The 24,808-nt window shown below is 32.2% G+C and overlaps 1 protein-coding gene across 4 annotated transcripts in view; it reads left to right on the top strand.

Annotated features, from left to right (window-relative positions):
* The window catches only part of LOC128994414 (SCY1-like protein 2), a 94,052-nt gene that overhangs the window by 1,004 nt on the left and 68,240 nt on the right, over positions 1-24,808 (top strand). The gene's annotated exons all lie outside the window — the stretch shown is intronic.

The raw sequence follows: 24,808 nt of genomic DNA, 5'->3' as shown, positions 1-24,808 counted from the left end.
TTAAAGGATATAGTGTGGCAGGTAGGGTTTCGTGATGGTAGGTAGGATTTAGTGATATAAGATTTGGGTTAGTGATGGCAGGGATAGCAGGTGGCGTTTGTTGTAGCTGGTAGGGTTGGGTTTCGTGATGGCAGATAAGAGTTAGTAATGGCAAATAGGGGTTAGTGATGGCAGGTAGTGCCTAGTGATAGCAGGTGGCGTTTGTTGTAGCTGGTAGGGTTGGGTTTCGTGATGGCAGATAAGAGTTAGTAATGGCAAATAGGGGTTAGTGATGGCAGGTAGTGCCTAGTGATAGCAGGTGGCGTTTGTTGTAGCTGGTAGGGTTGGGTTTTGTGATGGCAGATAAGAGTTAGTAATGGCAAATAGGGGTTAGTGATGGCAGGTAGTGCCTAGTGATAGCAGGTGGCGTTTGTTGTAGCTGGTAGGTTGGGTTTCATGATGGCAGGTAGGATTTAATGATAGCAAATTGGGGTTAGTGATGGCAGGTAGTGTCTAGTGATAGCAGGTGGCGTTTGTTGTAGCTGGTAGGGTTGGGTTTCGTAATAGCAGAAACAGGTTAGCTGTGGCCTATCAAGGTCATGATAAAATAGGGTTCGGTGATAACCAATAGGGATTCCGAATATCAAGTAGTGAAAGAAGCAGTAGGTAGGGGTTTGTGAGGGCAACTAACGTTAAGGTATAGGAGATAGAACTTAGTGATGGCAAGTAGGGCAGACGAGTAGCATGTAAAGCACATCTGATGGCGAATCACAAAGACACAGATCTATTAAAATTAGTTAAGCATGGTAGTTCATAATAGATGTCAAAATATGTGAGTAATATGAACCAAAAAGTAAAAAACTTTAAACATTTTTTTTCTAAGTTGTAAACAGTTGTATAACTGCAAGAAACCCCTTAGCAAATATTTAAAATATAATTTATTTAGATAAAGACTAGAACATAAAATTTACAAACGTACAAAGAATGGAGCGCAAATTACAACACAATTAGTGGAATAAATAAATATACATGTTAAATTCTAAAATTGTCTAAATCCCTAAAAAGTATAAGTGATGAAGGCATTACTGCTTTATCGAGGATTCCAACCAATTTATCCGTTGCCTGAAACGATTGTTGGCTTCACAAATCACAAGGGAAGGCAATCATCGGTAAAGTTTAATTTATTTCCCATTATCTTTTCCTGTGTAATCATTCGTGACCATTTGTAACAACTCTCGGGCAATTCTTTACAAGTAATCTTACCAAAAGATCTATCCCATCACAATAAACAACCATAAAATAACAGTAACCCTCTATCAGATTATTCATTTAGTAAATTTATAAAAATCACATATTTTTTAGTAGACTATGTTTTATTTAGAAAAATAAAACGGGTGTGAGGAAGGACTTTTATTTATGTGTTAGTCAATAAATCCTTTTTTACACGAACTGTATGGATTGTATGATGTTTTTTTTTATGCAGAGCGCAAAAACTATTTGCTATGTAACATAAATTCACGGCGTCTCCTTTAAGTATAAATAGGCTATCTACTTTTAACATATGCCTCGCTAACTAGTTGAGTAAATTCTGGAGAAAATGTTTAGAGTCTGCATTCTTTTATTGAGCAAGATAATTAAACTGCAGCCTGAAAAATCTGAAATTTTGGTACAGTACATATATAAAATACTTTCTCAGAACGTTGCAAAGCCAACTAAAAACACTTGATGAATCTGAGGGGCTTTAACATTACGAGCAACTAAATGTTACCTTACTAAGCACATGTACTAAATGTTGTGTTTGTTACTGAATGTAACACGCAGAATGTACAATTTAAATTGCTCTTCTTAAAAGATTTAGTGACATTTTATTTTCACCCACTCCTCTGTTGTGTAAAATGAAAAACAAGAATGACATACACTTTGCAATGTATAACGTTCGGTCGCAGCACATATAAAGTACTTATTTTGGTTTTTAATTGTTTGTTAGATATTAGATGACGAAAGTTGTAAGAGAAAAACAGTTTTGTAAAATTGACTTAACGCTTTAACCAATAAAGACAATTTTATTTATTATTTATTTACCACAATTTTGCCGTATTACGAATACTAGTAATCAATGACCGTAACATTTCCTTAATAGAGTTACTATTGCTAAAAGACTGTTTTATTATGTATCTAAGAACAGTTAAGTAAAACTGGAAACAGTTTTAATTTGTTATGTAAAAACTAGTATTTAATACTGCCTTGTTATATTTCATTTTGTCACTTAAATGTTTCAATACGATATTGGTACTTGATAATACCAAGATAAAATCTTTAAGTTATATGACAAAATAATGACTAAAAATGGTTAGAAGACAAAAAGGGTTTTACTCTGCTTTTTGTTTCTTTAAACTCATACTAAAAAAATGTCACTAAACATTACTTAAACCTATACATTACAAAAAAGAATGTTATGCCTTGTTGCTTAATTTTGTTTATTTATATAATAGTACCCTTTTACAATGCCTCATTTTATGAAGAAACATTCTTAATTCAAAAGGATAAAACAAAAAAAAAACTCTCATTGAAATGGATTACAAATGCATTTGATAAAATTTTCACTCTGTTAGTTTATTTTGAATATGGATGTTTTAATTCACTTTGCCTTCTCATTTCAGCAGCGTCATATAAACATGGATAAACCTGGTCCTAATTGAATAGATTCACAGCAATATGATTTTGTAGAACTGACGACAGATGTGCAGATAAATCTATTTAACATGTCATACATTGCTTTCAGCCATTCACTGTTTATGGAAATGAAAATAATTACCATTACTTTACTTTATTCAGAATATTTTATATATGTGTCTTTGGAATGGGGATTTTGTAAAAAATTCAAATTATTCAAATTGAAAAATACTCAATACAAAAATTGTTTTCTGGAAATGTCGGGATCAAACCCGACAAATATGCATCTTTAGTCAGAGTTTCTAACCAATGATCTACTTACACAACTAAATGTTCTTTATTCCTTAGATACCAAAGTGTAGGATAAACATGGAGTAAAATAAAAATGTCACCCTGACGTATCACATCAATCTGTACGAAAAATGTAAAACCGGAAAATAACAAGCACCAAGACAAATTTTATTTTTATTTTCAACAATAATATAAAATATTAAATTTCCATATACGTAGTGATTCAATTACTACAATCAATAGTTTTAACTAGCCTTTTAACAATGATTTACTTTACTTTACTTTTTTATGATTATGAAACTTAAAATTGTCCTAAATTCTTTACCATTGTGAACATATTGATGATTAAAGTAGGCCTAGGTTAATTTTTCTCAGGAATTTAATAGTATAAAATGTTAACAATATTATACAAAACAGATTATAAGAGCAGATTAGCAAATTTCAAATCTTGTCCTTTGAACAAATCTCTGTGACATTTTATGGAAATATTGTTAAATTACATGTTGCCAACATTATTAAAATAAGTTAGAATGTACAGATTGACTCAAATTAGGAATTGACTCTTTTTATTTTAACGAATTGTGGATATTTATAGGGATGCACTGTGGATGCGATGCTCCCTGGTGCGGATTAACGTCCGCACTAGTGAGTACTACGACTATCCGCAGTACTATCCTGATAATTAGACCAATTCGTAAATTACAAGGAAAAAATTTGGTTCGAATTCCACTATAAACTGTAGGTCCCTTAGTTGCCATTAGCTGTATGTGCTATTAATTAACAGCTGTGTCTAAGGAACATGTCGGCCTTAGTCACTAACAAGACTACAAGATCGCGCCACTCATCGTACACTCATCCTTCACTCATATTTGGGTTAAAATACTCACATAGTGGTGTCCCCATCTTAAATAATTGCTAATTGATAGTTGATATTTGAAAAGCTATGTTTAATACTTAGAATAGCCATGTTTAAATGCGAAAATGAAACATTTTTTTTATAAATTATTCTATCTACCTATTGGATTTCAAAAACGAGGATTTCATTTTGCTAAAGTAACTTAAGTGTATTTATTTCCTTAAAATTCTCAGAATAATTATCTTATGTCAGATTATCAAGCCGGACACAATATTATCCTGTAAACAAGAGAGTAACTTACTTCTTAGAGGATAAACCTTGTTGTTCACATCATTTGCAATTCTAACTCCCCTTGAATATTCATAAAGGCTAAGGTAGATGTGGACCAGGATATAATAAGCTTGTCAAAAAAGACGTGAATCAAAAAGAAACGGTAAAATCCTGTCTAATAGTACCACGAAGAGTTTTATAATGTGAAATATTTTTTTAAATAGAAATATATAAAAAAATGGATGACAATGTAAAAGTAAGAATATCTTCCTAATAGTTTTTACTTTTATGTTAATAGTAAAGGTTTGTTAAGTACAACAGGTCTGATCTATAGGTCATTATGTAAAACCTCTATAAGGGGAAGTAGGGGTTCAAATCCTGCTATTCATAAATTTAAAATACAGTGATAATTTCGAAACCTGGTGAATTCGGGCCTATTTAAGGATGTTGGCGCAGGTAGTAAGATTTTAAAAAGTTGGTTCCTTGAGAGAGAAAAATCTTTTCCGTTACAGTATTCATTTTACAAAAATATCATACAATTCCAAAAAATGTGTTTAAATTATGTTTAGACCATCAAAACCCATCATGTTTAACGATAAAAATTATAGATTGAATGACCATCACTTTTACTAAATGTCATGTTGATTGTTTAAAAAACAATCCATGCTCCTTGGATATTTTTATAAATTTAGTGTATTGCCAAATTAATCAATTAATCGATATACAACTAAAGAAAATTATTACTTCATAGGTTCTTTGCAACCGTATGTTTGGCACTTTTCTGTTTTACCAACCACACGTCGATTGTAAATACTTTAGATTAGGAGTTTAGGTTAGGTTAGTAAGCTTTTTTGTAAATCTTTCTTCAATAAAAAAATTAACTTACTAACCTAACCTTACCTAAGATTAAGTCGATATAACTGAAAATGATCTAATATTTGTATTCCATTATTTTATATTAAGAGTACAATACGACATATGATGTTAAATAATTCACGACCTCATAAAAGATCATTCAGACACTCAAAACAGTTTCAAAATATAACATCTGTGATCAGTCCTACATTGGAAAATGAAGTACAAGTAAAAACTAAACAGGATTTATTTCATATGAAACAAAACGGTTACTAAATTCAAAACTACAACCACCGATGTTTTATTTGGTTTGAAAGTTCCACAGGGCGTTGGGGCTATTTCGTTGATTGAGTTTCCCCAATAAAACTGTAGTGTAATTTAAACATCCCAAGGGACGGTTTTTGCATTTATAAACTCTGATGACCATTTACTTTTTATCCTTCCTCGTCGCGATTTATTTGTACTTAAGAAAATATGTGAATTGAAAACACATTGCAAATATTCTGTCAGACACCATACAATGATAATTATTATTGATTAGATTTTCAAAACCATAATATTTTCAGATGCCAACTCAATATTAGTTTTAGTGGTCTTGGAGATGAATATATTTTCACCTACAACCGTTTTTTTTTTAAACTAGCCGTTTCAATTCAGTTCTTTAAATGTTATTGTCCACAACTTAACAGTCAACAGTTAGTTGATTTTCATAGTCCATAACTTTGTACATGTATTTTTTTGTATATTGGATATTCCTGTCCTGGTGAAAGAGTGTACTTTTGGTATAACTCAGGGCAGGTTAAGTAAAGAATTTGTCAGTTTGTCCTTATCAAGCCAATTATTATTTTCAAAACACACTATTGAGGTGTTGCAGTAGCCAATGAATATATATATATATATAGATTCACTTAACAGCACTGTTTGACTTAACAACACGATTAACGGACCAATAAGGTTCAAGGATGTTAGAAAAGAAGTAAAAATGTAATAATTCGAACTTAACTAACCCTCTGTTTACCTTTTTAATTGTAATGATAGGTGCAATTAGTGGTTGGAACCTATGGAATTTAGGATTTAAGAATTAAGTGGATCGGAAACCACCATGGTTGGTACAATGAGTCGCTGCATCACTGTCAGTGGTAATGCTAGTTTATAAACGAAAACATAACTTCTCTTAGAAGGCATGAGTAGTTAATGATACTAATTAAAAACGGTCGTAGGTAAAGTAGTGTACGCAACTCGCGTAAATCTTAACGACACTCGTAGACGTTTTTAAGGCACTCGCCAACGCTCGTACATTAAATTTCCACTAGTGTCGTTAACACTATCTTTTTGTGATAGTTGCATTAACTACTATTAACGAGTGTAAATCATAAACGAGCTGTAGATTATTATTTTATTACGGTTTTCAACTAAAACCTTCCAGTGATAAATCAAATTAGTATCAAATCCATGTTAAAAATTAGGCATTTTAGTCGTAAAACCATGACAAATAAACGTCCCCAGTGCTAAATCAAATACTAGCTAAATCCCAAAAAATTAACAAATTAAATACCTAGCTAAAAACCAACTAACCAATATAGCAAAAAAGCCTAAATAATAAAAAAAGTTAGTTTGGTTTCGAAACAAATATGGGAATTTCTTATATGATTACTCTCTGCCTGTAACGATGCATAAATTAGGAGTTTTGCAAGAAAATTGGTGGGTAAAATGTTAAATTAAGCCAAAATAATGGGGTACATCCGGCAGTAATTTAGTTCTAATGACCCATTAGCACGACGAACATTGCATCCAATGATCCAACAAGGATCATATGTCGGACATAAATAAAAGTTATAGGTTTTAGAGAATTTCCTTATAGGAATTAGCTACTACAGTTGCCTTATGGTAAGAACTATGTCTCTATTTTTTTTGTGGAAACGCCGCACATAATTTCTTTTAAACTTAATACGTAAAAGATTAATCGGATTTTAATTGTGTATTTATAATTAAAAAAAATACCCCCATCGCAGCAAACATGTAGACCAAGTGAATATCTATTTTACTGGCAGAATTATTTCAATTGAATGGAATATTTATGTTTATAGGTTTTTAAAAATAACAAGGGGCTGCAAATAATAAAATTACAAAAAGTGAGCATATACTTTTTCTTTTTCCATGCACCCATCCAATAGTTACTTTAAAATACCTGTAAGAATAAGGATGCACGTTGGTCCGAAGTAGTTATACCAAAAAACCTAATGCATCGAATAAATAATAATGTGTGGATTTGTCGGTTCAAAAACTCAATTTTTATTTATATATTGGAATATATTGGGTAGTTAACGAATTTAGAAGGTGGACTGGATCGGAAATGTAACACTGATGACAGATGGAACCATACAAATATTAAAAGTCTAGCCAGACATATTTATACGTGAGCATTCTAGCTTTGTAGTTTAAAAGAGTCAAATTTAATTAGGAGGCTCTTTAATTAATGAAACTCGCCGCCTGGGAAGTAGTAACAACTCTTTTGGGGTAAACATTTACTTTACACGAATATTCCAACGAAATTTATATTACAGGACCGCTTTTAAAAGTGGCTGGAAAAAGTCAACGATGTTAGGCCACTTGTAAGTGGCTCATGGATGTTAAAAGGCACACGTGTTTAATTTTTAATCGTATATTGGAAAGTTGAGTAACTAAAACTGTCCAGTATTACAACATGTAATTTGACTCCTTATCAAGCCAATTATTATTTTCAAAACACACAATTAAAGGTGTTGCAGTAGCCAATGAATGTATATTATTTGGTCATATAGTAGCAGTTAAAGGGTTCTTCCTTGTAGTCCATGCCGGCTCCGTTTTTACCAGAAGTATTGATAGTTCTAAAACATGTGTATTATAATATGAAGTTTATTGTAGTAGTAACATTGTGAAATTCACGAAACCTCCAATTTGACATGTTAGTAACAATTTAAAATGCCTTTTCATAAGGAAACTTTAAACTGTGATGTAGTCATAGCAGTAAAACTATTTATACAACTAAACTTACATGAATTTAGAGGGTGAATCTTTTTTGCAATTTAAACCCGAAAACGTAATGAAATCAAGATTTAGCAAGAAAACTGGAGTTATATTCTAAATTCAATTATTTTGTACTGAACCATGTAAGAGTAATTGCAGCACGTAAAATTGAGTCAACTATCTAAGAACATGGACGAAGAGTAATTACATTGCATCATAAATATCATAAAATGTCTTCCTGGACACAAAAGCTTAAATAATAATAGCTTGTCTAGCTGATCTACTGGAACATGTAAATTCTATACATTTATGTGAACTAGAAAAAAAATAATAACAGTTTTATCTTAAATAGCAGTGCAATTATCAAAACTTTTTACAAATTTCCAGGCGTTTGTGTTATTTGGATAAAATACAACTACAGATTTGCAAAAATACAATTACTTTGATAAATTGTGTCGTATACTTATTTGTATGTAAATGAACCAACAAGGACAGATCAAGCCCTGCATACATTATTTCAACGTACTTTACTCTAAATTATGATTTGTATACACGAGTTTAAATAATAACCATTTCTATGTGCTTAGTATTTAATCTACTATGAATATTCAGTGCTATCAAATCCAGTTCTCGATATATTTAGACAAATAAAATGTCACGGCCAAGTAAATTGAATCACCAATACGTTGGGAAATGCAAGGTTGAAAAGACCGGTGGATAACTCTGTCCTCTGAATACTCCATTAAATTAACAATTCAAATTGTCCTCAAACATTTATCCGTTTCTTTCTGATCTGAGTTGAATAATTTATCAGATGCGCTATTAATGTGATGCATACCAGCGTATAGAGTGTACTAGGATTTAAAACATTTATTTTTGTGACGAAATAGTTTCAAGTTAAATATGATTGAGTGTTTTAGTAATATTTTGTTTGCATGGTTTTTTACAATAAAAATATTTGAGTTGGTACGATTACTTTCGTGTAAAAATTTCCTTAGGCTGTTGAATTACAAATTATAAGTTCAATTATAAGTAAGTGACAGTTAGTCGTTTATCAATCAATCAATCTATTAATTAATTATGTTCAGAAATAGAATCACCAAAAAATATACCTTTTTACATTAAATACTCTGAAATTAGGTCGCAAACATCAAATGAAAATACTATACAGTAACAAATACATAGATATATCTATAACCTATTTAGTATAAATCTATATTATATTTTCAAGCATTCGATGAATGCAGTAGGATTTCATATTTTATTATTTTGCAATAAATCCGTTTAATCATATTCGCGATGAATTTCACATCTGCATAGTGCATATTGTTGCGTTTCTTCGCATCGCTGAGTGGCAGTCTATCTTGATATTGGCGTATTAAGCTGATACTTTATTCTTATTATTCCTCTTCCTAAAACGGTTAGTGACGCATGGATAATAATTCCTCTTCTATAAAAGTAGATTGTAAATTAAAACCATCTTGTGTCACTTCATTGGTTATTTATACTAATACTATCTGTATAATGGTAAATACATATCTAATATGTTAATCGATTATTGTAATAGATTTAACACCTTTGTATTTTTAAGACAAAATTAACTACTGCAGTTCCCTTCTATGTATTGCCGGAAACATCTGGGAAAAAGATTGTAAAAGTGTCAAACTTTAATTCTCCATTCCTCAGCTTACCTCTGTTTTAACATAACATTTTAAAATATAATTTTGTTCTCACGATATCTTGGCCCATTTGAATATAGTTCGATAGTCAAATACTACCCTCCATTTCCCCTATTGAACAGCCAATTTTCCAACCAATGTTCCATAATGTTTGATCTTTCCAGTAATTGGTCTTCCAGGTACACACGTCGTCTTGTATATGAATACACGCTGAGTAAATGCAAACCATACCTTGGAGAGGTTCTAGGTGTTATAAACATATAATTTAGGACCATATTTTATTTTAGATGTCCACACATTTAATACCTGCATGAGGCTAAGAATTAATTTTTATCTGCAAAACATTTAAAAGACACTTTAAAACGCTAAGAAGATTATTTTGAAACTAATTCTTTATCAAAATCTGGCTCCCTACTTCGTCGCCATTAAAGGCGGATGTGCTACTGAGAGTTATATCGATCAGCTCTTACGTTGAACGCTTATCTCAATGTTTGCTTCGTCCACTTTCCGTAAGCCATTTTACAAAGTGACAACACGATGTATTTTTGTTCTTTTCGGGCTAAAAAAGGATTCGAAATATTTTAGGTCTAGATTGAACATAGGTTTAAATTCCCTAATGGCTTATTGTAAGGTTTTTTATTGACATAGTTCGGTAGTATACATAAGGTAAAAATACGCCTTAAAATACTGAGTTGCTGTCGACACATAACTTTTATTGAAGTCCTTCTTAATTGAGCCTTGAAGTTTTTCTTTTAGTTAGAAAAAGATTCTAGCCATCACTGGCATCTGTTTTATTTATATGTTTCGGAATTTTGGTTAAGAAAACTCAGCGACATTTCCAATTAATTAAACAACTCTGAAAATATCAACCTAGCCTTGTATTTTTATAATTGTGAAACCCAAATCTTTTAGGATTTAATTATGCCTTATCATAACAAATATACTTTAAATTATACATCTTATTGGTAGAGTTTTAATTTGACACTTTCATTTCCTAAGCTGTGATTCCTAGTTGATATTTTCAATAAATACCGAAATAAGTTTAATATATAATATATATAATATAATATATAATATATGGTGCAAAACCCATTGTTCATCTGAAAAACTGCTTTTAAACATTTAAAATGTATCAATAATTATGGGTTTTTATCTTCACACCTGTTGGTTGACTACAAAAGATTCAATTACTATTGTAGATACCCGAGTCTAAGTGGAGGTTGAAAGGAGTGTTTGAATAAATAATGAATTCTATTGTAGAACACCATCAGGGTTTCATTTGATTATCTGTCACTGAAGGAAGAGTAACTCAAACTCTTCAGTGGAAGCTACAATAGCTTTAAAATTAAAACTGTCTGAAACAGCTAAGTCTAACCATTCAAGTGTGCTGTAACTTAGTTAACTTTACAACACCGCCATTACATCTTCCTTGCCAGTTAATGAGTTTCTCTGGTTCACGTCTGTGTGGTAAAGAAACTTATTTTGGTTAAATTTCATAGTATGAACAACATCCCCAAAGAACATGACAATGATAAATAAATAACAAAGTAAAAATTGCAGTTCCAATACTTTGGAGTGGGTTTTCATTTGTTATCTGATCGTAAATTTAATGGGAACTGCAGACGAAACGTGTTTAAGTAGATTAAAGGAGCTATAGACCTATATAGAGATTTGGAAAAAATAACATTACAGTTGGCCAAAACTTAAACTTAAGCATTACAAATAAAGCCTATCATGAACAAGTTTAAATATTGGCTTTTCCGCATCAGTTAAAGGTTTTGAGTTGCCACAAACCTAAAACTAAGCACGACTGGTCTAAATTTTAAAACATGACTTAATACTAATAAATACTAAATTATTGAATACTAATAATAATTATTATTATTATTCAATAACTATTGTTAAATTACGTTCTTAATTAAAACCTACGCACTAGTACAACGTTGACAAAGATACGTATATCCCATTTCAAACAGGAAAACAGGAATCACGGTTATTTCTGGAAACAATTCTTACCAACAATGCAGGCAGGAAGCTACAGTCTAGAAATTCAATTACGTGAAAATTGCAGAGCAAAGTCCTCCGGTACGAGTTGTTGCCGCACAAAGGCTGTAAACTCAAGACATGATCTGGTGGTTGACTGGTTTTGTATTTCCTTGCGACGTAAACAAATAAATTGGCATGCAAAAACTAATATTCCAGTTAAACCACAATCAGTATGGGTCTGAGTCTAAATATAATGTAGTTTAGCTTTCATTGCAATCAAGTGTGTCGGCACTAATTTTAAATGCTTTATATTTATAACTTATTGGACTTACTTGACTTTGTAATTCATAGCACCAGAATAACTGAATAGTCTCATGGGAAAAGAGAAAAGTGGACTAGCTTTTTGATTGTTTGAAAGTAGCCCTTGCTTTCCTTATTCATTGGGGGTTTTTATAGACAGTCCTGTCTAAAACTGCTGATCTAGCACGCCACATAGTGCACTAAATTCTACATTATTATTCTTTAATCTAGTCTAAAAATACATCTTGTACCTCTTTTATTGTATTAATAGCATGGTGCAATACAGGATTTGTATGCGAATAACAAGACTATTTGCTGTAAAGGCATGTAAGGAAATATAAAGACGCTCTAAGTGAACATCCTATAACTCGTTTATAGAATGTTGTTATAGAATGTTAGAGATGGAAACTAACTACAGATCATTGCAACGATACAGCGATCGTACATTATAATGTCGTAACTTTATATTATTCATTGTTTGTAACATTGAGAACGTGGGGGAGAAAATGAGAAATAAGGAAATAAGGATTGGAAAAACTCTTTTTGCGTATTACAACAATCACGATGATGGATAAAATACATTGATTAAAGATATTTAAGACAAAAAAATGTAAATGAAGAAAATGCAAACAATGTGGGATTTCTTTTTAGGCTATTATCATTGACATCCTAAAAACATTTTCGTAACTTATGAAGGCTTCAAGTAAAGTCAAAAGTAAATCATCACATCTACTGATATATAATTTCAAATAGGTAGTTGCTTGCAGATTTTAATTATATTCTGTCTATCTCTCTACATATTATTCTTTTCCGATAGGACAGACTCCACGCCCAATGTTAAAATCGTCTAGACCGATATTTTGTTTATGTGCTAGGACACTAGGCTCTAGCCTAAGATCATTTTTCACATTACGTCAAGCGAGGGGTTGGTTGCGGCATTAACTTAGATAAAATCCATGTGTGATTTGGCGGGATTTGAACCCCGGCCCTCAAGGGCCAAATTCCCGAGCTATCACTAGACCAGCTCGTTCCCGCTACTTAGATATGGATTCTATCATTTTCATAAGTTAATCTCTTCTGACAAAGCTACGATGAAATAACCTTTTATTTACTTGTCAAAGGGATTAAAGACGCTGTATGGACGGATGTAGAGGCTTAAGTCAACAAAGAAGTAATTAAATTATAGGGTAGTGGATAACACATTTTACTCAAAATTAAAGGTTTACGCCTTGTTTCTGCTCTGGATTGATTATGGACATTAGTCATTGGATCACATACATAATCCAACTGTGGTTTTTTTTGGTTATAACTAATGATGATCTCAAGTAACTGGTTCAAATCGGATGACGAAAAGATCCTGTTGGGCAGCTTGATGCAAACCTAAAAACCTCGAAGGGTAGAGTGGAGGTATAAAATATAAAACAATAGAACAACATAATATTTTTTACAAAAAATATATCAACAGATACAGTTAATTTGCCCTGCTAGAGGTCGTTTGATTTTGTAAATAAATACTTGAAAAAATGTATACGATTAGCTAAAACCCTTACATTTTATATTATTAAACAACCAAACTTACCATAGCTGTGTAAAATTATCAACTGTTTGTTTAGAAAGAACAACAAACGCCAAATAAAGTGATGTAATTAAAACCTATAATTCATGAAGGTATTTTAAATAAAACTACCTTCTACCAAACCATATTAACAATTTACTTACTAAAATATAACCTCGTGGGATTGGAAAACTGAAACTAATTCCTCAAAGCTTATGCAAACTCTATCAAAAATGTTATTTCAAACCACACCAAAGTGAGCGGTAGAGCAATATCGCAAATGCAGTTGTAAATAATCGCGCGAATTTCCATTAGACTTCGTGACTAAGCCAGAAGGTAAGCTGTGTTGCGGTGTTATTATACAGGTGGGATCGATCCAGTAGTAGTGGTTGGGGCACAATAACACAGTCGACCGACTACCATTGAGCATTTCAACCGGCTGCCGAGCACTGGTCGTTTGAATATTTCAACTTGCATATTTGTGTATTCATTTCAATATTTACAAACTTATCTAACGTAAGGATGTTTTTATGGAATTTACTTATAGGAACGTAGTTTAATTAAACCCACGTTTTAAAGCTAGCCGTTTCAGTTCAGTTCTGAGAATTGAAAATATTCACTCATTAGCATTATTTTACTTACCAACACGAGTAACATACCAACGAGGTTCAAAGGGTGACAGAAAATAAGTAAAACTTACATGTTTCCAACTTCAACTAATCAGCTGTTTACCAATTCAAATTTTAATCGGTAAATAATAAGGTTCATCGATTGAGAGTAAATAAGTAAAATTGTAATGCTTCGAACTTCATCAGCTGTTTACCAATTTACTTTGTTAATGATCGGTGCAATTAGTGGTTGGTACCATGCGCCGTTGCATCACTGTCAGTGACAATGAGAGGTTATAAACGAAAATATGGCCTCTCTTAGAAGTTATGAGAAGTGATTGATAGTAATAAAAAAAAGACTGTCGTAGGTAAATTAGTGTACGCAACTCGCGTAAATATTCTTAACGATACTCGTAGAAGTTTTTAAGGCACTCGCCAAGACCCGTACCTTGAATTAATTTCTACTAGCGTCGTCAATACTATCTTTACGGGCTCGTTGCGTAAACTACTATTCTACCATATTACATTGTAAATTAGAAATACAGTCCATTTTTAAAGTCTCAGAAGGAGCAAAAACACTGTTATTTCATTTTATAAAATCAGTGTAACTGACCTCAATTAAGTATTGAATCCAAAATATGTAGATTTGTTTAATTGTTATGTTTACATTTAAATTATATCACCATAATCTTTACTAAATCGAAAAATTACATAATTAAGGATTTGTTCTTATGGACAATCCTTATAGGAGACCTACATAGGGCGAACATTAATTGTGCCAACTAAGTCGGGTAGCTGGGTATCCTTGAATTGCGTCAACTACTCCAGGGAGCCACCCGATACGTTACTTAACCAAACCAAGTAGCGGCCCTCTTTGACTGTATGATTGAGTAGGTTAGGTTAGGTTAGTTTAGGTTAGGTTAACATAGGAAGGTTAGGATGACACGTAAACAAGGACATTATTTCTGCCGGCAACTCACTCCTATCTGGCTTTGGCTTGGTGAAACTAAGAATAATATTTAGGGACCCTCTTTGAGGGCTTGGCGCATTTCAGGAACTATTTGGCGTAATTAATGCACGATCAATAAATAGTCTTAAATATCAAGTACTGTAACTTCATGAGTTAACACCACTATTTTAGTCATTGATCTAGATAAATGTTTTGTTCTTCAACTATCAGATCAGATTTTTTGCATAATAAATGGAAGAACACTGCCAAACTATCAGTCAAAGGCTTGTCAAATCTGATGACCGAGTCGATAAAAAATATAGACTAGATTGACCGAAGACCTAGATTTGACAATCTGCTTTGGCAGTGGAAGCCTATCCATCATCTTGATTCAAAAGCTTGTTAATTCTAAATACATTTAGTACTTTTTCCAAGCGACAACCCCACTACTCATGATAATTTTATAGTAATGTTTCATGTAGTAAGTATTATTTTATATGCACTATTATATTGGTATTACATTTTAGATGTTTTTCAACTACAATTCAATAAACAAATCTTTAAAATAAAGGTTATAACGAAATGAAACAATAAGCTATCACTTTTTTACCATTAAAGCTACTAACTTATTACTTATCAGTTTTTCCTAAAGCTTTCAATTCTAGCAATTTTTATCAATTAATCCTCATTACTTATATAATTTGCAATAAAGCAAATGAAATTATTGATACAAGCGAAGAATAGGCTAAATTTACACTAAGTAATCACTAAGGGAATCACAATTATTCTACTTTGGTTGCTCTCGCTGATTGTAATCAAGGCCTAATTGAATTGTTAGATCCCACCTCCACTGTTATGTCTTACTCGAGTTTGAGTTTTATTTTTACAAAAATAAGTAACATACTTGAATAAATATTAGTTTAATTATTAGTCTGTACTGCAAAGCAATGAAATTTTAACTAGTATAATCTGTGTAATAATAGTAGTAGAAATAATATTCAAATTCAAATTCGTTTATTCAGCTAAAATTAACAAAAAATTTCTTGCATTAGCTAAGTCAGAAAAAAAAAATACAACTCAAGGCTTACAAATAATATTTGCAAATATGCTTACCATCTATTTACAAAAACTAATTGATCTTATCATTCTTTATTACAGTTTGAAAAAAACTCCTTGACACTGTAACATGAGAAGCTAATTAGATCATTTTTTAAACGTTTCCTAAACTTTGAATGGTTTGATTCCAACTTCAGGGACTTGGATAGGTTATTGTATAGTTTAATACCGTTGTAGAGTGTATGCTTTCTGAAAAAGGAGGTTTTATATTTCGGAATAGGTAAATCATGTGTATTTCGCAAGGGGTAGGGACAGGCTGAAGATTTATCTGAGACTAAAAATAAAGGAAAATGTTGTTTGACAAAAGTTAATGTTTGCAGGATATATAAACTGGGGAAAGTTAAAATGTTATATTTCTTGAAGTAATATCTGCAAGATTGGCGCTTGGGCAGTGAAAAAATAGTTCGCACTGCCCATTTTTGGAGTTTGAATAGAAACTTGGTGTTTCTACTCTCATGACCCCAAATTGGTACAGCATACGCTAAGTGGGGGTAGATGAGGCCATAATATGCAGAAATCAAGACTTTGTAGTTTGTTGTGTGTTTCAGGCTGCGCAACACAAATATTCCTGAGCTTATCTTTCCTGAAATGCTTTCTATATGGCTCTTGAAACTGAGACCTTTGTCTAGGGTCAATCCCAAGAACTTAACTCTGTCAGTTGGGTGAACCACTGTTTCATCTACGAAAAGGCTAAAACTCTTGTGGTGTTTGTTAGTTATGGAAAAGTGTATGAGTTGGGTTTTTTCAGGGTTTATGGTTAACAAGTTGTCATCAAACCATTGGACTAAATTGTTCGCCTCAGAAAAGGCACTCAACTCTAACCGATCGATATCGCAGCCAGAAACTGAAAGGGAGGTGTCGTCGGCAAAAAGTGTAGGTTTTGCAGCTGGAGTGGATGAAGGGAGGGAATTTATAAAAAGGAGGAATAGGACAGGCCCGAGTACGGAACCCTGAGGCACTCCCCTCACTATAGAGGACTTGACAGAGGAATATGGACGCAAAAGCCCGGTCTCATCCGCAGAACGAATCTCCACAAACTGTTTTCTGCCTTCAAGGTAACTCGAGATCCAGTTTAAGGCCAGGCCACGTATTCCCACCTCACTCATTCTCCGTAGCAGCAACCTGTGATCAACAGTATCGAATGCCTTACTGAGGTCGAAGAAAAGCCCAGCTGAGCAGTTTCTGGAATCAAGCTCATTTACTACTCCAGTTATGAAGTCATACATAGCTGATAGCGTAGACTTGCCCTTCAAGAACCCGTGTTGTTTCTTAGTAATTATATTATTACTCTCTAGGAATTTCCATAACCTAGCGACCATCACCTTCTCAAACACCTTTGAGAATGAAGAAACAATAGATATTGGTCTGTAGCTGCTGCATACTCGGGGGTTTCCTTTTTTGAAAATTGGTCTAACAACGGTCTCCTTTAGACCTCGGGGAAATGATCCAGATGCAAAGGAAAAATTTATAAGGTGGCACAGAGGTGTCAACAACTGCTTTGAAATGCTCTTAAGAAGCATCGGAGATATTTCATCTGCTCCTGCACTTTTTTTATTTTTTAGGTTTGATATGACCTTATTTATTTCCTCCTCAGTTGTTGGATAGAGGAACATTGAATTTGCAAATCCCCGGTCTGAACATCCTGTGAGACAACTCTGGCCAGCAGTGGATTTAGCCAAGTTCCCTACATTGGAGAAATAATTGCTAAATTTGTCACAAATATCATCAGGGCAGGTAATTAGCTTGCCATCTTTGCCTTCAAGAACAAGTTCACTTTTGAAGTCTTTGTTTGGTTTCTTTTTTGATTTTATGATATCCCAAATTGCTTTAGATTTATTGTCTGATGTTTCTATCTTATGAAGATTTGTTTGAGACTTAATATCAAGAATCATGCGACGGTATTGGTATTTCAGTTTTCTATAGTATATACTAAGATGGTGGGATGACTGAAGATGTTTGACTTGATTGTAAAGACAGTAGAGTTTGTTTCGTATGTCTAATACTAGGAAATATCCCCGTAAAAGTAAGTTTTTATAATTTTTTTAACATATGACGTTATGCAATTCTTTTTTATTATTTTTGTATATAATTGATCATAGTTGGAATCGTTATGTATTAAGCATCAATAGTGACAAAGTAGGTCACACGGTATCATGGAGAATTACGATGAAATTCCATATTGTGATTTGTAAAAACATTTGGATACCATTAGGTTTCGTGCTTGGATTTATTAACGTTTTACACATCCTATGTGGTTGTTTGCTACTAGAAAACCCGTCGGGTCTTCGCTCACAAACATTTAAATTAAAAATAAATAAATGTTCAGCCTGAGTAGGGCACACACATCTCGATTTTTAATTCATTTTACTAAATCTGGTATGCAGTAAAACACCTTTTCAAGGCACAAAAGATTATGTAAATATTTTCATTTTATGTAATAAAATATAATTAGAAGTTCCCTTAATTAATAGTGCAAATTCAAAAGTGTTCATGTGTTCAAATGTAGAGAAATCTTTTCTCCGTAAGGATGTTATGAAAACTTTAAAAGCCACTGGGGCAGAGCCCTGAAGGAGTTTCTTGAACACGCTTTTTGTTGCACACCTAGAGGTTGATTGGAACCTCCATGCTCATTCCTGAGTTTTTATGGCTTGTATTTTTTTAGTAATAATGATCAGTTAGTGAGTGGTATTAAAATGTTGTATATAGCTTATGGCTGAGCAGGTCATAAGATTCTACAGCTCAGTTTTGTGGGTGGAGTTTAGCATAAATAATTGTATGGCTAATTTTCAACATAATTACTCAAGCTGATAATCTTTATTTGAATACATGTTGAGTAAGTGACTCTAAACCTGGGAATATTTATTCTAAAGGCATTGATGGTAAATTAGTGCGTCGAAATAGAGTCTTAATGGTTGCGTCAAGATTTCGCCTACCTTAAACAATTCTTCAGTTAATCTTTCAAAGAATTTTAGTATTATAAGTGTATTATTTTACAGGTCATAATCCTTTACAAACATGTGAAAACCTAACTGTATATTAAATTACATTGTTAGGGGATACACATTTTGTCTACAACGGAGGATGAAGTTGTCAAGGGTACACGTATCCCTCGATGTGTCAAGTCAAGTGAGGTGGCGCCAGAAATGTGGGTTTACATTGGTGCTTTATCTATATATACATTTGCAGGATGTCAGCCCCCGTAGTTCCTTCCCTTGCTTCCCTATCATATCAGTACGTTATCGAACCCTTCAACAGTCTCAGCTACTAACAGTTGCATGGTTGACAGACGTTAATAAAAAATACATGATGCGTGTATTTTTCAAATAACGAATAATTTTGCTTTAAGTTTGGTATATTTTTTTATTTAATAAGCGATATTATTTTTAGTATTCTTACTAAGACACTTAGTGTTAGCTGAACACAACTGTACACAACGTACATAAACATAACCTACTTAAACACAACACACTTAAACGCACCCTACTTGAAAATAAAACACTTAAACACGAAGTACTGTTAATCACATCTACTGTTTTAGTTTAAGATAACCTTAAATTAAGTTGACCCTATTAAATTACTTTTTGTGGAAAGTTTAAATTCTAGTAGTAAAAGCTGGACTATGTTACTGATACTATGTTGGAAACTGATATATTATTTTCTATGGGCATGTTTTTCTCTCTCTAGATAATCATCAAGTGGTACCAACAATATGGTTATTATATGAACTCATTCCCGTGACAATACTTACTCACCATTCATAAATATGCTTAATCAGCTATATATACTTTATATTTGTTGCAAAAATTTCAATTTATTCCCAATAACTGTTGTTGAATTAACAAACAATTGAAATAATACGAAATTGAAAAAAAAAACCTCTGTAGAATAGGGAATTTGAAACACTGGAGTAAACTATTTGTATGAAATCGTAATACTAGGAGTATAAAAGAGTCCAACTAAGAATGGAATATAAGGCAGAAACGAGGGCTATTGTTTAATATTTCCATCTTGGAAAAGAACATTACGTTTTATGCTCGGCTAAAATTATTCTGCGCGGTTTTAATTCGCCGCATATGCATATGAAATAACGTTTAAGTTTACATTTATATTAGCATCATATTTTCAGAAACTATATGATGCTAATATAAATGTACACTTCAACGTTATTTCATATGCATATGCGGCGAATTAAAACCGTGCAGAATAATTTTAGCCGAGCATAAAACGTAATGTTCTTTTCCAAGATGGAAATATTAAACAATAGCCCTCGTTTCTGCCTTATATTCCATTCTTGGTTGTACTCTTTTATACTCCCAGTACTACGCTTTCATACAGATAGTTTACTCTTGCGTTTCAAATTTCCTACTCTTCATGGATTTTTTTCAATTCCTTATTATTCTATATATATATATTTCTAAGTCTTAACTTAGAATATAGCTTTTAATAAGATAATATCTACTGATAATCATTAAACTATTATTTTAGTCTCCATTCAGTACATGAGTATAAATAAAATAGAAGTGCATATCTAGAAAACATAAAAAAAATCGTATTTGATTCGGGTTTTACAACAAACTCAAATATAAACATGGAAATTGACAACACAGTTTATTTATATATACAATTATTGCACAATTTAAACCTGAAATAATATAATGTTGTGGATTTAAAATACTGGATTTGATAAACAAGTTACACTATGGGCTATGTTGCAAAAGATTGAACATCAATAAATTAATTTTTTTATCATCAATTAACGAATAATATAGTTCGACCTTCCCTATTTTAATAAAACTAAATTAAAAGAACCTAGAAAGAAGTTTAAAGTCGATTAGAAACCATTTCAGGGTGATTAATTTTTTGTCTACAGAGTAACAACTTGCATTGTATACGAAATATGTACAAGGCACCCACTTTGATTTTAGTAACTACTTTTTAGCTCTACAAGATGGTCTTGATGTAAATGGGACACTTTACTATTTTTATGTTGAACATTTAAAAACACAAGCAATGTTTGTACTTTTCAAAACCCCAAAGTAACCTGTTTCTATGACTTGATCCTGCTGGTTCATTCATGTTATTCCACCTTACACCTTACACCTTCAAGCCAAATTTCATCAAAATCGGATCAAAATTACTCGAGTTGAAAATTCGAACGAATTGTGTTTATGGCCTGGGGGTGTTTTGGGAATATCAAAATGAAAAAGTAAATCGATCCCGGGCACAGGTCTCACTATGCTACGGTAATAGTGACTTCCCTGTAGGGATTTTGGCTAAACGTGTAAGAGCTACCCACAGAAATATTTTTAAATTAACAATTATAAAATAACGTAATAACTTTCAGTGATTTGATTGTACATTGAATTAGATTAGCACCAATTAGTATTCCCAGTTTCAAGAGCAATTGACTTAGGTAAACCTACACATTATTTAAGTTATTGAAGCATATTCTACTCTAATGTAGCAGAACTGAAGCGCTGTTTCAGAGTTATTTTTATTGAACCTCGTACGTCATTCGCCCACACTCACGTCGAATCATAACACTTAAGCTGCTTTACAAACAAATTTATCGCTGATGTAATTAAGTTGGGTGGCTCGTCAAATTTGTTATTAGGACGGTAAACTAGACATTTTTGATACTCCTTATTTGGGAACCAGGCAATTGTTCAGAAGGCGATCACTTGGATAAAATATTAGTTTAAGTTCAATGTGAAATTTTAAAATATAAAATTTCCTTGGAGATATTTTAATTAATTGAATTTCACCTTCAAATCAATGTTCCGCTGCTTAATTCCTTTAAGGCTCGATTCTAAAGCCAGAGGATATTTATTGGGAGTTGGTTTTGTAGGTTTTTGAAATGAAATTTCGAAGTAAAATAGTAAAAACAACTTTTCGATTAAAACAAAACTGTTAAAAAATTGTTAAACACACACACAAAAACTAGACAAATTATTCAGATACACAATCCATTTCTTATGGATTTTGTCTTTTTAGAAAATTCTTTATATTCCAAACTACTGTATTTCTTGGTCATCGCCGGTTATTTCAAGAACATAGTTTTACAAAACTCTCATACAAGTTGCTATTGATTTCTGACAATTTATAAAAGGCGAATGGCATATTGAAAGATAATCCAATCGATCTTAATTAATTTAACGTAAACGTGAATCTCGTGTATCATTCCATACACACGCATTCCATTTTTCCTTTGAAATCTTTAAGCCTCACATATTGCCTTGTCGGGTTATAATTTGGCAGCATTCTTCACAGAATAGTGAAAAGCGAAGGCATTTTTCAATAAGACTGCTTACCGTGTACCTCGCCGTTATCAAGATTTTTATGGCAAAGAGCATCTTCAGAGGCAAAAAGGGCTGGAATTTACAGGTATTTGGTGATATTTCGACCTGATTTTCAAACAAGAATTTTACAAATGGGTGAAAGTTGTGAGAAAACGATAACCGTTGACACATCTTAATTTTGACAAGTAATATTCTAGTGTTATGGTTCGATAAATGAACCTTGTATATTTGTATAACTGTGCGAATAGTTTTAGTTGTGGAGTCTTCATTACGTTTGAGTGGAAATAGTTGTAATTTAAGTCGTGAACATATGTGATTAAATTTATTCTCTGCCGAGTTGGTTATTAATGCTTTATCTATCTCCCGCAATCATTTATATCATGTAACGGATCATTTTACGCTTAAAACATAGATATCGGTAAACATAGTGAAGCACTCTGGGTTCAGGATAGCTGTGTTTAAAGATATAAAGTCAATGCTTTAAGTCCTCCTTAAAATTCGCTAGTACCTTCGTTAAGAAGGGAAGAAGGTAGATTAATCTGTGAACCTTGTACAGGAGGTAATTAGGCCTCTCCGTTTTTACAATCGATTTATAAAATATAAATAACTTCCCATTGTTTAAAATAATTATTTTTTTACGTTAAATAATTCTTGAAATGTTTGCAGGCGTAATATAGGCCCCCTAACTCTTACTAAAAGTTCCCAAGGAATGGAGGCCAGATAGATGTGCATTGTGCAAGCCTATACCTACCGAAATTTATACTCAAATAAATAATAAAAAAATAAAAAAAAACGGGAATAACAAATAACAATCATTTAACTAACTAAGTGAGGCGAAAAAATGTTACCAAAATCCATCACGAAGCTCTTATCCCGTATTAGCCCAAACTGATAAATTGAACATAAATTTTACATCCATACAATCTGAATATGTGAGATTCTTATTTGTGAAAATAAATCAAATACGATCCACTATTCGATTCTGTAATCTGCTCAGTAAGTCAGGAATTCAAGAGCCTTAAGCTAAGTAAGTTAACCAAACCAAGTTGAAACACTGCAAACTATTCCATCAAGTTACAACGCCCAAGTCCAAGTTTGCAGAGTGGCTTGAAAATGAGCAACATAACAGTGACTTGTTTATTTACAATGGATTTTTATGCATCTTATATTAAACATTGACGGATGAAACCAGTATACTTTAAATGTTTTTAATATATTTGTTTTAGGCTATTACATTTTTGTTTTCGATTTCGAGATAGTTAAACTTCAATAATCGTTACATACCCGTATAAAATAATCTCTTCTAAAAATCACGTTTATGATCAAATGTTACTTAAAGGACGACATTATTTAGATAAAATAATTGGTTCGTTCCATAAGAAGATTCTCTGTTCTATTTAATGTGATTAAATATATTTGACATTTTCGTAACCAGTAACTTATTATCACTAAAATGTAACGTCTTATAAGATAAAGTTTTAAATTGAAAATATACATACCTACCTTCTTTTCTCTTTTATATCGGATTGCAAAACAATTTAAAGCATACAACACACCAAACTAAATACTACGAATAATAAGTTAAAAAAATTAAATAGTGCTTTTTCAATGTTTTACCCACATGTGTCAATGTTACCCACAAGAGATAACATACTTTACAGATAATCAATAACCTTTATATGAATAGCAATTTGAAATATAAAAAACATGTATAAAATCTGTTTTAGTAGCCTAACCAAACTATGATGAGTTTTTAGCAAAGAATGAAAGAAACAATGAAAGCTGATGTACACTGTATACTGTTATTTAAGCTCCGTCCTGGTGAAAGCTATTAGTTCTCTCCTTTGAGAATGATTCTTTCAGAAGACACCCGAATGAAAATTGCTTTTGCAGGATACAGCACTGTGTGCGTCAAAATTACTTTGAAATAAAGGAGCTTCCAGAGTCTGTCAATATTTGTGGAGCTTCGAAAGTGAAATTATTTTCACCTACATTGTCAAAGTTTATCCATTGGCAAGGTTGTGCTGTGTGTTACTAAAAAATGTTGCAATAGTTATACCAACTAAAGTATTTATATTCATAACAATAAGTAACAAATTCAATTAAGCAAAAAAGAAATGTATATTGGAATTGTAGAACGATTTAATCTATCGAGCGCTGTACATAAATTATGAGACACATTCAATGAATTGAAATCATGTATTTATTTGCGTCGGTAGTGTTATTGATAAGCCAAAGGTTTACAAATAACTTTATTCAGTATAAACATATGTTGTTGAAATACATTTATTCGTTGCAGAAAAATCGACGAGTTACAAGATATACGTTATATACCACGAGTACAAAAAATTTTAAACAATGTAGTGGAAAATATAGTTTCCTTTGT

The sequence above is a fragment of the Macrosteles quadrilineatus genome, unplaced genomic scaffold, assembly GCF_028750875.1.
Source record: "Macrosteles quadrilineatus isolate MER2022 unplaced genomic scaffold, UCM_ALF_1.0 Scaffold_5__1_contigs__length_97177068, whole genome shotgun sequence".
Taxonomy (NCBI): domain Eukaryota; kingdom Metazoa; phylum Arthropoda; class Insecta; order Hemiptera; family Cicadellidae; genus Macrosteles; species Macrosteles quadrilineatus.
The sequence above is the reverse complement of the archived record's forward strand: the minus strand, read 5'-3'. Positions and strand labels throughout refer to the sequence as shown.